Genomic DNA, 16,779 nt, shown 5'->3' on the forward strand with positions numbered 1-16,779 from the left:
GGGTCCCAAGCAAGTCCCAAACTTAGCAAGGCAAATTCCATTATATCTTAAGGCTTGAGGAAATTCCTCTTTGGCTCAATGCTTGGCCTTCCAGACTCATTGAGGTAGTAGCATCACCCCCACTGCTAATGTGCGGCCACAAACGTGCAGCTTTGCTGGGCAGAGACCTTTGAAAACAAGGTGGAGGCAGTCTTGCCCTACGTCGTCCCCCTGGGCCCATGCACTCTTAGCCTGTGGTGGGAGTGGCAGTCCTGATGATCTCTCAATTGCCTTTGGGTTCCTTTTTTCCTTTTCTTGAAGAGTAGCTCACTTTCACAGCTGAATAGCTCTGTGGTCCTGTCCTGTAAAACCCAAGAAGTCAGTCATACCTCCCACTCCCCTCCCATCTCCTCTCCTCTCCTTTCCTTTCCTTTCCTTGACAGGATCTCCTCTCCTCTCCTCTCCTCTCCTCTCCTCTCCTCTCCTCTCCTCTCCTCTCCTCTCCTCTCCTCTCTTCTCCTCTCCTCTCTTCTATTCTCCTCTCCCTCCCCTCCTCTCCCTCCCCTTTCCTCTCCTCTCTCTCCCCTCCCCTCCCTTCCCTTCCCCTCCCCTCCCCTCTCCTCTGTTTTCCTTTCCTTGACAGGATCTCCTCTCCACTCCACTCCTCTCCTCTCCTCCCTTCTCCTTACCTCTCCTCCTCTCCCCTCCACCCCTCCTCTCCTCTCCCCTCCTCTCCCCTGCCCTTTCCTTTCCTTGACAGGATCTCCTCCCCTCCCCTCCCTTCCCCTCTCCTCTCCTTTCCTTTCCTTCACAGGATCTCCTTTCCTCCCCTTCCCTCCCCTCCCCTCTCCTCCCCTCCCATCTCCTCTCCTCCCCTTTCCTTTCCTTGACAGGATCTCCTCCCCGCCCCTCCCTTCCTCTCTCCTCTCCTTTCCTTTCCTTCACAGGATCTCCTTTCCTCCCCTCCCTTCCCCTCTCCTCTCCTCTCCTCTCCTCTCCTCTCCTCTCCTCTCCTCTCCTCTCCTCCCTGCTCTCCTCTCCTTTCCTCTCCTCCCCTCCCTTCCTTTCCCCTCCCCTCCCCTCCTCTTTCCTTGACAAGATCTGGCTCTGCTGCCCAGGCTGCAGTGCAGTGGCATGATCATGGCTCACTGCAGTCTCAACTTTCCGGGTTCATGCAATCCTCCTGCCTCAGCTCCCCCAAGTAGCTGGGACTACAGGTGCATGCCACCATGCCTGGCAATTTTTTTTTTTTTAAATTTTTGGTAGAGACAGGGTTTCACCATGTTGCCCATGCTGGTCTCAAACTCCTGAGCTCAAGTGATCTACCTGCCTCAGCCTCTCAAAGTGCTGGGATTACAGATGTGAGCCACTGCACCAGGCCCTCTCTTTCTTTGTCCCCTTTAGTTCAAACAGGTGGTGTCTTTGCTGATATAATCCCATTTCTATGCCTGCTTTCTGTTGAAATGGCTGATTGTGTCCATGAAATGCAGTCATGATCTTTTTATCAAATGGATGTTCATCCACACCCTTAGTATTCTTTTCAGGACGAGTTTTCTCATTTTTTGCAATATGGATAGGCTCATAATTTTCCCAAATCTTCAAGCTCTGGTTCGCTTTTGCTTAATTCCTTCTTCAATTCACCTCTTTCATTTCACATTTTACTATAAGCAGTCAGGAGGAACCAAGCTGCTCCTCTGACACTTTGCTTAGTAAAATATCCAATTCAGCCTCACAAGTTCTACCTTCCACAAAATACTAGAACACAGTCCAGCTAAATTCCTTGCTACTTTATATCAAGGATCACCTTTCCTCCAATTAATATATTCTTCCAATGACATGCTCTTCATTTCTGTCTGAGACCTCACCAGAATTGCCCTTAATGTTCATATTTCTAGCATGCATCTCAAAACTCTCTCAGTCTCTCATTATCCAGTTTTCAAAGCTGCTTCCACATATTTAGGTATTTGTAACACAGCACCCCGTTTCTTGGTACCAAAATCTATATTAGTCAGCTTGGGCTGCCATAACAAAATACCACAGACTGGGTGATGTAAACAAAAGAAACTTATTTTCTTTACAGTTCTGAAGGCTGGAAGTCTGAGATGAGGGTGCCAGCATGGCTGGGTTCTGGTGAGACCTCTCTTGCTAGCTTGCAGACAGCTACCTTCTCACTGTGTGTTCACATGGCCTTTCCTAAGCACATGTGTGTGGAGAGAGATAGAGAGAGGAAAGCTCTTCAGTGTCTCTTCTTATAAGGGCACTGAGCCCACTATGAAGCCCCACCCTTATGACATCGAATCCTAATTATCATCCAAAGCTCCATCTCCAAACACCACAAACACTGGGGGTTACGGCTTTAACATGTGGATTTGGGAGGATACAAATATTCAATTTATAGCACCAGATATCCTTTATTTTAATTTCTTTTGTTTACATTTATTTTTGTTACAAATGAATCTGTCTAGAGTTTTTTCCCCAGCTTTTAATTATACAGTATTTTCAACACCAGAAATGTTGAAAGGATACAATAGTACACACCACCCCCCACCAAGATTCGCCAGTTGTTAACATTTTGCCATCCTTGCCTTATCTATATGCCTATCTACCTATATATATTTTGAAAGTTCCTTACACATCACCATATGCTACCTCCTACTGAGTCAGCCTTCATCTCCTAACCAAAATACCATTATTATACTCAAGAAAATAATCTCTTATATCGTCTTCTTGTGCTGTAACCAGTCACAATTTCTTTATCAAGGGTTGCCATTAGGCCGGGCGCGGTGGCTCACACCTGTAATCCCAGCACTTTGGGAGGCCGAGGTGGGTGGATCACAAGGTCAGGAGATCAAGACCATCCTGGCTAACATAGTGAAACCCCGTCTCTACTAAAAATACAAAAAATTAGCTGGGTGTGGTGGTGGGCATCTGTAGTCCCAGCTACTAGGGAGGCTGAGGCAGGAGAATGGTGTGAACCCGGGAGGTGGAGCTTGCAGAGATCGCCCCACTGCACTCCAGCCTGGGCCACAGAGCAAGACTCTGTCTAAAAAAAAAAAAGAGACTAAGAGACTCCAGTGAGCCGCCTTCCCCCTTCTACCATGCGAGGGCACAACCAGAAAACCTTCTATGAGCCAGGAAAAGGGCCCTCACCAGAAACTGAATCTGCCTACACCTTGATCTTAGACTGTTCAGCCTTGAGAATTGTGGGAAAGGCATTTTTGTTGTTATAAGCCACCCAGTCTATGATATTTTGTTATAGCAACCTGAATGGACGAAGACAACTATCACTGACAGGTGAAGAGCACACCCAACTCTCTCTCTGTATAGCTATATATACAGAGAGATATCTGTATATCTACATATATATGTATCTATATATATGTAGATAGTAACAAAACTTCTAAAGTACTATAGTACTGTATATTCAACCCAAAGCCTACATGCCCGTTCCTTGCCCTGCCTCTGCTCTATCAGTACTGCAAGGGGTTTCATCTCTGCAGGCTGCGTTTCCCAGGCTCCTGTGTGTCAGCTGACATCTGTCTGAAATCAGTCAATGAGAGACTCTTGGAAACTGGAGGGTGCGAGAAAAGGAGAAGCCAGGGGTATAGTCTTCATATGAGCTGTGCTTTCTCTCTCTCTCTCTTTTTTTTTTTTTTTTTTTTTTTTTTTGAGATGGAGTCTCACTCTGTCGCCCAGGCTGGAGTGCAGTGGCGCAATCTTGGCTCACTGCAAGCTCCGCCTCCCGGGTTCACGCCATTCTCCTGCCTCAGCCTCCCGAGTAGCTGGGACTACAGGCGTCCACCATCAAGCCCGGCTAAATTTTTTGTGTGTTTTTAGTAGAGACGGGGTTTCACCATGTTAGCCAGGATGGTCTTGATCTCCTGATCTCGTGATCCACCCGCCTCAGCCTCCCAAAGTGCCAGGATTACAGGCGTGAGCCACCGCGCCTGGTCGAGCTGTGCTTTCTTTGGGCCCCTGTGGTTCAGGTGAACACTGCTTTCTCGCTTTGTCCTTTCAGTCCGAAAACGGAGTGGCTTCTGGCTCTTACTAATCACCACATTAACTTACTATCATGTTTTGGGTTTTTTGTTGTCGTTGTTTGTTTGTTTTTTAGACAGGGTCTTGCTGTGTTGCCCAGGCTGGTCTCAAACACCTGGGCACAAGTGATCCTCCCATCTCATTCTCCCAGGTAGCAGGGATTACAGGTGAGTGCCACCACGCCTGATACTATCATGTTTGATTTAGCTCTTCCATTACCTGAATAACTAATTCCATGTATTAAATTCCCTCATTTAAAATACTTGAAGCAGTTTCTAGTTAGACCCTGACTGCTCCACAATACATGCTCTTTAATTTAAAAGTTCTAATTTTAATTACTTTTATTTAAATTTGACACAACAAAAGGACATGAAGTTAAAAAAAAAATTCAGGCTGGGTGCAGTGGCTCACACCTGTAATCCCTAGCACTTTGGGAGGCTGAGGCGGGAAGATCACTCGAGGTCAAGAGTTTGAGACCAGCCTGGCCAACATGGCAAAACCCCGTCTCTACTAAAGCTACAAAAAAAATAGCTGGGCATGGTGGCGCATGCCTGTAGTCCCAGCTAGTCGGGAGACTGAGGCAGGAGAATCACTTGAACCTGGGAGATGGAGGTTGTAGTGAGCCAAGATCACGCCACCGCACTTCAGCCTGGGCAACAGAGCAACTCCATCTCAAAAACATTTTTTTTCTTTAACATGGGAGGTATTTTTGCCAAAGGCTCTTTCTAGATTAAGAAATTATGAAAACCTCCAAGAGGCTGAATTTTTTATTCTTTTTTTTTTTTTTTTTTTTTTTTTTTTTTTGAGACGGAGTCTCGCTCTGTTGCCCAGGCTGGAGGGCAGTGGCGCAATCTCGGCTCACTGCAAGCTCCGCCTTCCGGGCTCACGCCATTCTCCTGCCTCAGCCTCCCAAGTAGCTGGGACTACAGGCGCCCGCCACTGCGCCCGGCTAATTTTTTTCTATTTTTTAGTAGAGACGGGGTTTCACCATGGTCTCGATCTCCTGACCTTGTGATCCGCCCGCCTCGGCCTCCCAAAGTGCTGGGATTACAGGCGTGAGCCACTGCGCCCGGCCTGAATTTTTTATTCTTGATGTTATTCTTAATAGTCATGCATCACTTAATGATGGAGATATGTTCTGAGAAATGTGTTAGGTGACTTCATCGTTGTGCAAACTTCATACAGTGAACTTACAGAAACCTAGATGGTACAGCTTACTACACACCTAGGTTATATGATATAGTTTATTGCTCCTAAGCTACAACCCTATACAGAATGTTACTGTACTGAATACTGTAGGCAACTATAGCACAATGGTATCTGTATATCTGAACATAGAAAAGGTACAGTAGAAATATGGCATAAAAGATAAAAAATGGTACACTTGTACAGGGCACTTACTATATATGGAAAGCCTAGGACATTACCATACGCTACTGTAGACTTTATAAACACTGTACACTTAGGCTAACTTAAAATTATAAAAAATTTCTTTCATCAATAATTAAGTTTACTGTAATTTTTTAACTTTATAAACTTTTTGATTTTTAACTCTTGGACTCTTTTGGTAATAACACAGCTTAAAAACACGAACACATTGTACAACTGTTTGTGTTTTTGTTGTGCAGGATATTTTTTCTTTATATCCTTATTCTGTAAGTTTTTTCTATTAAAAAATGTTTTTCATTTTAAAACCTTTTGTTAAAAACTAAGACAAAGATACACGTCAGCACAGGCCTACTCAGGTTCAGGATCATCAGTATCACTGTCTCCCACCTCCACATCTTGTCCCACTGGAAGGTCATCAGGGATAATAACATGCTTGGATCTGTCATCTCCTATGATAACAATGTCTTTTTCTGGATACCTCCTGAAGGACCTGTCTGAGGCTTACGGCTGACATTTTTAAAAAACAAGTAGTAGTATACTCTAAAATAATAATTAAAAAGGCCGGGTGCGGTGGCTTATGCCTGTAATCTCAGCACTTTGGGAGGATGAGGCTGGCAGATCATGAGGTCAGGAGTTCGAGACCAGCCTGGCCAACATGGTGAAACCCCGTCTCTACTAAAAATACAAAAATTATCTAGGCATGGTGGTGCATGCCTGTAGTCCCAGATACTCGGAAGGCTGAGGCAGAAGAATTGCTTGAACCCAGGAGGTAGGGGTTGCAGTGAGCTGAGATCATGCCTCTGCACTCCAGCCTGGGCGACAGAGCAAGACTCCATCTCAAAAATAATAATAATAATAATAATAATAATAAAAATTACAGTAATACATAAACTAGTATAATAATTTATCAAGTATTATGTATTGTATATAATTTTATGTGCTACACTTTTATATGACTGGTAGCACCAGTTTGTTTATGCCACACCACAAATGTGTGAGTAATGAGTTGCACTATTGTGTTAGGTTGGCTATGATGTCACTAGGTGCTAAGAATTTTTCAACTTCACTATAATCTTATGGGGCTACCTTTGCATGTGCAGTTGACCAAAACATCATTATGCAGCATATAACTATATTTTAAACTGCTTTTCAATTTTGAACAGTAAAAGTAGATACTTTGTGAAAAATTAGTACCTACTAGCTTTGTCTCCTCTCTCCTCAACAATTTTACAGTTACATGATATTTATTTTATCCAGGTTTGAAATATTTTCTTTTTATTCTGTAATCATAATTTCCATAGTTGTTTAGTATTAGTAAAGTTACATATTTAAACCAGCTATACTTTACTAAAATGTAAGTTTCATGCAGGCAGGATGAGTTATTTGCTTTGTTCACTGACGTATCTGAAGTGTCTAGAAGAATGTCTGGCACATAGTAGGCACTAATAAATACTTGTTGTTCAATAAATCATTTTCTCAATTTTTTACGTCCTGAGTTTAAAATTTTCTCTAATTGTATTTGATTGTTGCATGTAGGTATATAAATAAACATACACATATACACAGATATTTCCCTCCTGTCCCAAGAAAAACTCCGGCATGTTGTATTGCTTGAGTTCCTTCATGTTTGAAAATGACTGTCTTTTGCCTGTATGCTTGTGATGGTTAATACTGAGTGTTAACTTGATTGGACTGAAGGATGCAAAATATTAATCCTAGTTGTGTCTGTGAGGGTATTGCCAAAAGAGATTAATATTTGAGTCAGTGGGCTGGGGAAGGCAGACCCACCATTAATTTGGATGAGCGCCATCTAATCAGCTGCCAGCAAACATAAAGCAGACAGAAAAACGTGAAAATGTTAGACTGGCCTAGCCTCCCAGCCCACATGTTTCTCCCCCGCTGGATGCCTTCTGCCCTCGAACATCGGACTCCAAGCTCTTCAGTTTTGGAACTCGGACTGGCTCTCCTTGCTCCTCAGCCTGCAGATGGCCTATTGTGTGACCTTGTGATAGTGTGAGTTAATACTGAATAAACTCACATATATATATTCCATTAATTCTGTCCCTATAGAGAAGACTGACTAATACAGATTTTGGTACCAGGAGTGTGGTTCCAGAGGAACAGAATATTAAGGATGAAGTAGTTAAGTTAGTTTTGGGGGTTTCTGGAGATGGCTGCTTAATATGATTAGACCCAAAAATGCTAAGGACTCTACTTCTAATAGTATGGAGAACACTGATAGTCCTTGGTGTGAACTGTTTAGGGAGTTATGCAAAATAAATGCGTTTTACACTCCTGATTCATTGCTCGTGGGAGGCAAGGAATTTAGTGACTCTATACATAATACCTTTGACCATATGTGGAGAACCAAGGAACATAATAAAACTGGTTTGTTGCTCCTAAGTTCAGTGGACAAAATGATGAAAGAAAATAATTAACTCAGGGATTCTATCTCCCAGCTTCAGAAACAGACACTGAGTCTCAAATCTGTGAGATTCCCCTGAGTGAGAGTCTTATCTCCTGTAAAGAAAGAGCTGAAATTGTGGAAAAACAGACACAAGCTCTTATCACATGAGTGGGGCTGACCTGCAATGAAAGGTGCATGCACAGGCTTGCCAGGTGTCTACTGTTAAAATGAAGACATTGTATGGAAAAGAAAGGGACCCTGAAACTTGAAATGGGGATATGTGGGAGAACCCTGACGAAGCTGGGGACACTGAACTTGTAAGCTCTGATGAACATTTTTTTGCCAGAAGGAACAGCTTCCCCATCCGCAGTAGTAGCAACATCCCCTCCCTGACCCATGCTGCTATCAGTCTTTCCACCTTTGTCTGAGGAGACACCTGTGATGCCTGAGGCAACAGTGATGGCCTCCCCTCAGGTAGTTGCCAGGCAAGATAATGTTGATTCTCCTCAGGAGCCACCCCCAACGCCTCTCTTTGCTTCTAGACCTATAACTAGACTAAAGTCCCGGCAGATGCCTAGAGGTGAGGTTGAGTGTGACCCATAAGGAGGTGCATTACACTCAAAAAGAACTGCTTGAGTTTTCTGATTTATATAAACAGAAATCTGGAGAACAGGCATGGGAATGGATATTAAGGGTGTTGGATAATGGTGGGAGGAACACAGAATTGGATCAGGCTGAATTTATTGATTGGGCCCACTAAGTAGGGACACCATTTAATGTTGCAGCTCAGGGAGTTAAAAAGGTTCTAATAGTTTATTTTCTTGATTAGCTAAAACATGGATTAAAAGATGGCCCACTGTGAGTAAGCTGGAAATGCCTGATCTCTCTTGGTTTAATGTAGAGGAAGGGATCCAAAGGCTTAGGAAGACTGGAATGGTGGAGTGGATTAGTCACTTTAGACCTTCCCATCCCACCTGAGAGAGTCCAGAAGATATATCCTTGACCAATGCCTTGCAAAATAGATTTGGGAGGGCAGCACCTGTATCTTTGAAGAGCCCTGTAATTGCTCTTCTCTGTATGACAGATCTAACAGTGGGAACCATAGTCACTCAACTACAAAATTTAAATACTATGAGAATAATTGGATCCCAAGGTAGCAAGGGCAAAGCGGCAGCACTCAACTGTAAAAGTAAGGTGGGTGTAGCTACTGTAATGGACAGCAGAAGCAAAGTGGCAATCAGAATAGTCTGATTCATGTAGCGCTCTGGCATTGGCTAATTAATCACAGTGTTCCTAGAAGTGACATTGATAGGAAGCCTACTGCATTCCTACTTAATTTATATAAGCAGAAAACTTCTATGTCAAATGGATAAAATACTAATTTAAATTATAAAAACAGAGACTCATGCCCCTTCAATCAATTTCCAGACATGAGCCAGTTTACAGACCCAGAACCCCTTAAATGAAGAGGAGGCTGTGTCCCCCTGATGAAGGACCCCACTACATTACCGACAGTATTGTTCTCCCATCCTTCCCCAAGGAGACTTCTGGCCTTTTACCAGGGGAACTGTATCCTGGGGAAAGGGAAATGATCAGACATTTCAGGGACTACTGGACACTGGCTCTGAGCTGATGTTAATTCCAAGGGACTGAAAACGTCATTGTGGTCCTCCAGTTAAAGTAGGGGCTTATGGAGGTCAGGTAGTTAATGGAGTTTTAGCTTGGGTCCAACTTACAGTGGGTCCAGTGGGTCCCCAAACTCATCTTGCGGTTATTTTCCCAGGGCCAGAATGCATAATTGGCATAGACATACTTAGCAGCTGGCAGAACCCCCACATTGGCTCCCTGACTGGTAGGGTGAGGGCCATTATGGTGGGAAAGGCCAAAAGGAAGCCATTAGAGCTGCTTTTACCTAGAAAAATAGTAAATAAAAAACAATATCGCATCCCTGGAGGGACTGCTGAGATTAGTGCAACCATCAAGGACATGAAAGATGCAGGGGTGGTGATTCCCGCCATATCCCTGTTCAACTCTCCTATTTGGCCTGCGCAGAAGAAAGATGGATCTTGGAAGATGGCAGTGGATTATCACAAGTTTAACCCAGTGGTGACTCCAACTGGAGCTGCTGTACCAGGTTTCATTGCTTGAGCAAATTAGCACATCTCCTGGTACCTGGAATGCAGCCATTGACTTGGGCAAATGCCTTTTTCTCCATTCTTGTCCATAAGGTCCACCAGAAGCAATTTGCTTTCAGCTGGCAAGGCCAGCAATATACCTTTACTGTCCTACTTCAGGGGTGTATCAACTGTCCGGCTTTGTGTCATAATCTTATTCAGAGAGACCTTGATCGCTTTTCACTTCTGCAAGATATCACGCTGGTCCATTACATTAATGACATTATGCTGATTGAATCCAGTGAGTGATAAGTAGCAAACACACTGGACTTACTGGTGAGATATTTGCAGGCCAGAGGACCAGAAGTAAATCTGATTAAAATTCAGGAAACTTCTACCTCAGTAAAATCTCTAGGGGTCCAGTGGTGTGGGGCCTGTCAAGATATTCCTTCTAAGGTGAAGGATAAGTTGCTGCATTTGGTCCCTCCTACAACCAAGAAAGAGGTACAATGCCTAGTGGGCCTATTTGGATTTTGGAGGCAACACATTCCTCATTTGGGTGTATTACTCCAGCCTGTTTATTGAGTGACCCAAAAGGCTGCCAGTTTTGAGTAGGGTCCAGAACAGGAGAAGGCTCTGCAACAGGTCCAGGCTGCTATGCAAGCTACTCTTCCACTTGGGCCATATGACCCAGCAGATCCAATGGTGCTTGAGGCGTCAGTAGCAGATAGGGATGCTGTTTAGGGCCCTTGGCAGGCCCCCATAGCTGAATCACAGCAGAGGCCTCTAGGATTTTTGAGCAAGGCCCTGCCATCTTCTGCAGATAACTACTCTCCTTTTGAGAGACAGATCTTGGCCTGTTACGGGGCTTTGGTGGAAACTGAATGTTTGACTATGGGTCATCAAGTCACCATGCAACCTGAACTGCCTATCATGAACTGGGTGATTTCTGACCCATGTAGCCATAAAGTGGGTCATGCACAGCAGCATTCCATCATCAAATGGAAGTGTTATATACGTGAATGGGCTTGAGCAGGTCCTGAAGGCACAAGTAAGTTACACAAGAAAGTGCCTCAAATGCCCATGGTCTCCACTCCTGCCACCCTGCCTTCTCTCCTCCAGCTTGCACCTATGGCCTCATGGGGAATTCCCTATGATCAGTTGACAGAGGAAGAGAAGACTAGGGCCTGGTTCACAGATGGCTCTGCGTGATAGGCAGGCACCACCCGAAAGTGGACAGCTGCAACACTACCACCCCTTTCTAGGACATCCCTGAAGGACAGTGGTGAAGGGAAACCTTCCTTGAAGGCAGAACTTCGAGCAATGCACCCGGTTGTGCACTTTGCATGGAAGGAGAAACGGCCACATGTGTGATTATACACTGATTCATGGTCTGTAGCCAAAGGTTTGGCTGGATGGTCAGGGACTTGAAAGAAGCATGATTGGAAAATTGGTGACAAAGAAATTTGGGGAAGAGGTATGTGGATCGACCTCTCTGAGGGATACAAAACTGTGAAGATATTTGTAACCCATGTGAGGGCTCACCAGTGGGTGATCTTGGCAGAGTCAAGTAGATAGGATGACTCACTTGTTCTGTGGACACCACTCAGCGTCTTTCCCTAGCCACCCCTGCCATCGCCCAATGGGCCCATGAACAAAGTGGCCATGGTGGCAGAGATGGAGGTTATGCATGGACTCAGCAACATGGACTTCCACTAACCAACGCTAACCTGGCTATGGCCACTGCTGAGTGCCCAATTTGCCAGCAGCAGAGACCAACACTGAGCCCTCGATATGGCACCAGTCCTTGGGGTGATCAATCAGCTACCTGGTGGAAGGTTGATCATACTGGACCTCTTCCATCATAGAAAGTGCAGAGGTTTGTCCTCACTGGAATAGACACTTACTCTGGATATGAGTTCGCCTATCCTGCATGCAACATTTCTGCCAAGACAACCATCTGTGGACTCATGGCATGCCTTATCCACCATCATGGTATTCCACACAGCATTGCCTCTGACCAAGGCACTCACTTTACAGCTAAAGAAGTGTGGCAGTGGGCTCATGCTCATGGAATTCACTCGTCTTATCATGTTCCCCATTACCCTGAAGCAGCTGGATTGACAGAATGGTGGAATGGCCTTTTGAAGTCACAACGCCAACTAGATGACAGTACTTTGCACAGCTGGGGCTAAGTCCTCCAGAAAGCTGTGGATGCTCTGAAGCAGCGTCCAATATATGGTACTCTTTCTCCCATAGCCAGGATTCACAGGTCCAGGAATCAATCGGTGGAAATGGAAGTGGCACCACTCACCATCACCCCTAGTGATCCACTGGCAAAATTTTTGCTTCCTGTTCCTGTGACATTACATTCTGCCGGCCTAGAGGTCTTAGTTCCAGAGGGAGGAACACTGCCACCAGGAGACACAACGATTCCATTAAACTGGAAGTTAAGATTGCTACCTGGACACTTTGGGTTCCTACTACCTTTAAGTCAACAGGCTAAGAAGGGAGGTACAGTGTTGCCTGGGGTGATTGACCCTGACCATCAAGACAAAATCAGTCTACTACTCCACAACAGAGGTAGGGAAGAGTACACATGGAATATGGGAGATCCATTAGGGCGTCTTAGTATTACCATGCCCTGTGATTAAGATTAATGGGAAACTACAACAGCACAATCCAGGCGGGACTACAAATGGCCCAGACACTTCAGGAATGAAGGTTTGGGTCACTCCACCAGGAAAAAAACCACGACCTGCTGAGGTGCTTGCTGAAGGCAAATGGAATACAGAACAGATAGTAGAAGAAGGTAGTCATCAATAACAGCTATGACCACATGACCAGCTGCAGACATGAGAACTGTAACTGTCATGAGTATTTCTTCCTTCTTTTGTTAAAAACATGTTTGTGCATGTATACACTTGTACTAAGAAAATACCTTCATTCAATTTCCTTTTTCCGTTATCATGTGACATAAGATTTATTGACTTCACAGCAGCATTTAAGTATTGTCAACTTTATGTAATAGTATTTGGGTTGGGGATTGGTGCGTTTTCGTTTGTATGAAGGATGGTTGTATTATGTTAGAGGTAATTATGACCTTATTGTCTTTATTTGAAGATTATGTATGATCTCAGGAGATGTGTATGGGTTCAAGCTGACAAGAAGTAGACTTATGATGGTTAGTACTGAGGGTCGACTTGACTGAAGGATGCAAAATATTGATCCTGGGTGTATCTGTGAGGGTGTTGCCAAAGGAGATTAACATTGGAGTCAGTGGGCTGAGAAAGGCAGGCCCACCCTTAATCTGGGTGGGCACCATCTGATCAGCTGCCAGGGCAGCTAGAATATAAAGCAGGCAGAAAAATGTGAAAAGGCAAGACTAGCCTCCCAGCCTACATCTTTCTCCCATGGTGGATGCTTCCTACCCTCAAACATCTGACTCCAAGTTCTTCAGTTTTGGGGCTTGGACTGGTTCTCCCTCCTCCTCAGCTTGCAGATGGCCTATTGTGAGACCTTCTGATTGTGTGAGTTAATATTTAAAGTCCCCTTTAATAATAATAGGATCTAGCTCTCCTATTAGTTCTGTCCCTCTAGAGGACCCTGACCAATACAAGAAGCTCTTCAAAACATCATGGGAGATATAAAGCAGTGGTTTTCAAACTTGAATTATAACCAATTAGTGTACTTTGACATTATTTTAGTGTATTATAACCAACATATTTTTAAAAAGGGACAGAATAAAACCAGCAGGAGCACTGCATATAGAAAGGGTAAGTATAGTTTCATGACACTTAAATATATGCTTAGGTGTTGTGAGTTTATGTACTGGACTATGATGTAGAATGTATTTCTGACAGAAACGTTTATTTAGCAGTAACAGGATCTATTTACAAACCAAGTGGACCAGGTGTTTTAGTCTGTTTGTACTGCTGTAACAAAATACCTGAGACTGGGTAATTTATAAACAATAAAAATTTCTCACAGTTCTAGAGGCTGGGAAGTCCATGATCAAGGTGTCAGCAGATTTAGTGTCCCGTGAGGGCTCTCTGCTTCCGAGATGAGCACCTTGTCGCTCATATAGTGGAAGGGATGAATGCTGTGTCCTCACATGGCTCACAGGCAGCTCTCTGCAGACTCTAAGGGCAATATCACTCATGACAGCAAAGCCCTCATGGCTAAATCCCTTCCCAAAAGGCCCCATCTCTTAATATCACCACCTTGGGGTTTAAGTTCCAACATACGAACTTTGGAGGAATATCTTCATTCAAAAAGCATAGCACCAAGGAAGGCTGAAAGCCTTTTTCAACTGGCATGGAGTGGCAGCTGAGGTTAGGGTCAGGGGCCCTTGAACAAAAGCCTTAAGTTTAGGAAACAATACACAGACTAGTTGCTTACTATAGAGCAGTTTAATACCCTAAGCATTCTTTTAGGAGTGAGCTGGAGGCAATTATCTTAGCAAAGAAGCTGTAGGGAGGGTGAGGGGCAGGTCTACCCAGCTCAAAGGATATCCACTGCAAAATTTTCCCTCTCAGAAAAGGAAGGCTGCAGGACCCCTCTAGATCAAAATGTTCCTTTTCAAATTGAGTACATATATTGCCAGGACTCAACAAGAATATAATCTCCTTCAAGACAGGAATGGGACAATGCCTTCAATCAGCAACATTCTGCTTTTACAGTCTATTTCCCTCTTATTCTCTGAATCTGTCTCTTGCCCAGTTTTTGATGGTGTTTGAAAAGCTGGCTGCCATAGCTTGATAAGGCATATATCTAACCAGGATATTTTACTGCCTTTTCCATTTCTGCTTATCAAACGTGTTAACATATAGTGGACACTATCTGGATCTTTTTTTTTTACTAACCATTCATACTTCGTGGCATTTTGGCCATCATAGGTATCTCTGGCTACTTGGTCAATTGTTCTTGGTCTAGGTGTAATACTATTACACCTTAATTCTGATTGATTGTTCATCGACTGATTCTTCTCCCCACCCCAAGTTAAGATTTGCTCATTGTTTTTGAATATATCTTGCTGGATTATATTGTTTATATGAATATATTATGCTAGGTTTTGTTAAATGCTCTATTTCTTAACTGTTACTCTGAAATCTTACTTTTTCAAGGTGCTTCATAATAACTTATTTTTTTAGAACTCCCAAACATGGATCAAGAGTACAAGTAAAGCTCTTCACTGTCCTCTATATAAACCATACAATTCTCACATCTGTACCCTTGCTCTTCTCTGTTTGATATGCCTTTTATTGCTCTCCTCCTCTCCAAATTTTATCCGTTCATCAAGGTTCAGCTTAAATCCCTCCATAAAGCCAACCTAACTACCCTCAGTCCCACTACTTTATCTAAATGTAGGTAGCACTGTATTTCCTCTCAACACTTAGAACTAAATTATATAGATCTTCACATATTTCTATAAATTATATCCTGTAGGATCCCTGAATTAGGAGTCATTATTTATATAGCTTTTGCCTTACGTAGTCCTAGGCACTCAGTGGGATACAGATGAATGAGCGTCAAGAGATTAAGGTTTTTGTCTTTATTTGGCACTCAGGAGTCTGTAACAGGCTATTGGGGAAGACAAGCTCTCTGATATCCCTCTTACTTTTCTCATGGTGTAAACAGTAACTATGTAAATGGGAGGCTATCAAAACATCTTGGAGACCACTACCTTATAATTCACAGATAGGAGATGGTCTTGCCAGTAAGGTAAAAAGGTGCACCTCAGTGCTTCAGACTGCCCATTACAGTAAGTTTTCACTTTTATAAACCTTAGGTCAGTACCTAAGCTATATATAGCTTATATATAAGCAATATAAACCTTATGCTACACAAATAAATATTAACAGCAACTTTTTTATTTTTATTTTTTTTGAGATGGAGTCTCGCTCTGTCGCGCAGGCTGGAGTACAGTGGCGTGATCTCAGCTCACTGCAAGCTCTGCCTCCCGGGTTCACGCCATTCTCCTGCCTCAGCCTCCTGAGTAGCTGGGACTACTGGCGCCCGCCACCACACCTAGCTAATTTTTTGTATTTTTAGTAGAGATGGGGGTTCACCATGTTAGCCAGGATAGTCTTGATCTCCTGACCTCGTGATCCGCCCGCCTCGGCCTCCCAAAGTGCTGAGATTACAGGCATGAGCCACCGCACCCGGCCTAATGGCAACTCTTGATAAAGAAATTGTGACTGGCTACAGCACGCTGATCACTGAAAAGAGATACTAGAGGGCAGTAATAAAATGTAAGTAAAGAAATTAATTTATCACACTGCTACTTCATTGGTAATTCAAGGCAACCACAATTAAGGGGGTAAATACAGACCACAGATACTAAAGCAATGCCTGAAAGTAACAGATGCCAAATAAAATCAAACAAATGTTTAACATTTTATCAGATCTAAAATAAGTACATCTTCTCTCAGTGAATTTTCATAACTTGATGCACCATAAAATGCCAACAAAACTTCTGACGTACAGGTTAAATTATATAAAATACAATAGGAACACTTTTAATTCTAATTATTTAAATATTAGCATCAGCAGACATTACTAATACTATTCTGAACCTGGATCTGCATGAATCTGAACGTTAGCCGTTAGCTGATAGGCTAAGTATGATAGAACAAAAAAAAAAATCAAAGCCAGTGGTGGTGATGAGCATCTGTAGTCCCAGCTACTCCGCAGGCTGAGGCATAAGGATCCCTTGAGCCCAGGAGTCCAAGGATGCAGTGAGCTATGATTGTGCCATTGTACTCCAGTTTGGGCCACCCCATCTCAAAAAAAAATTTTTTGGTATGAAAAAGAAGTACTTTCTTTTTTTTTTTTTTTTTTTTGAGACGG

The sequence above is a fragment of the Chlorocebus sabaeus genome, chromosome 21 (assembly GCF_047675955.1).
Source record: "Chlorocebus sabaeus isolate Y175 chromosome 21, mChlSab1.0.hap1, whole genome shotgun sequence".
NCBI classification, from domain to species: domain Eukaryota; kingdom Metazoa; phylum Chordata; class Mammalia; order Primates; family Cercopithecidae; genus Chlorocebus; species Chlorocebus sabaeus.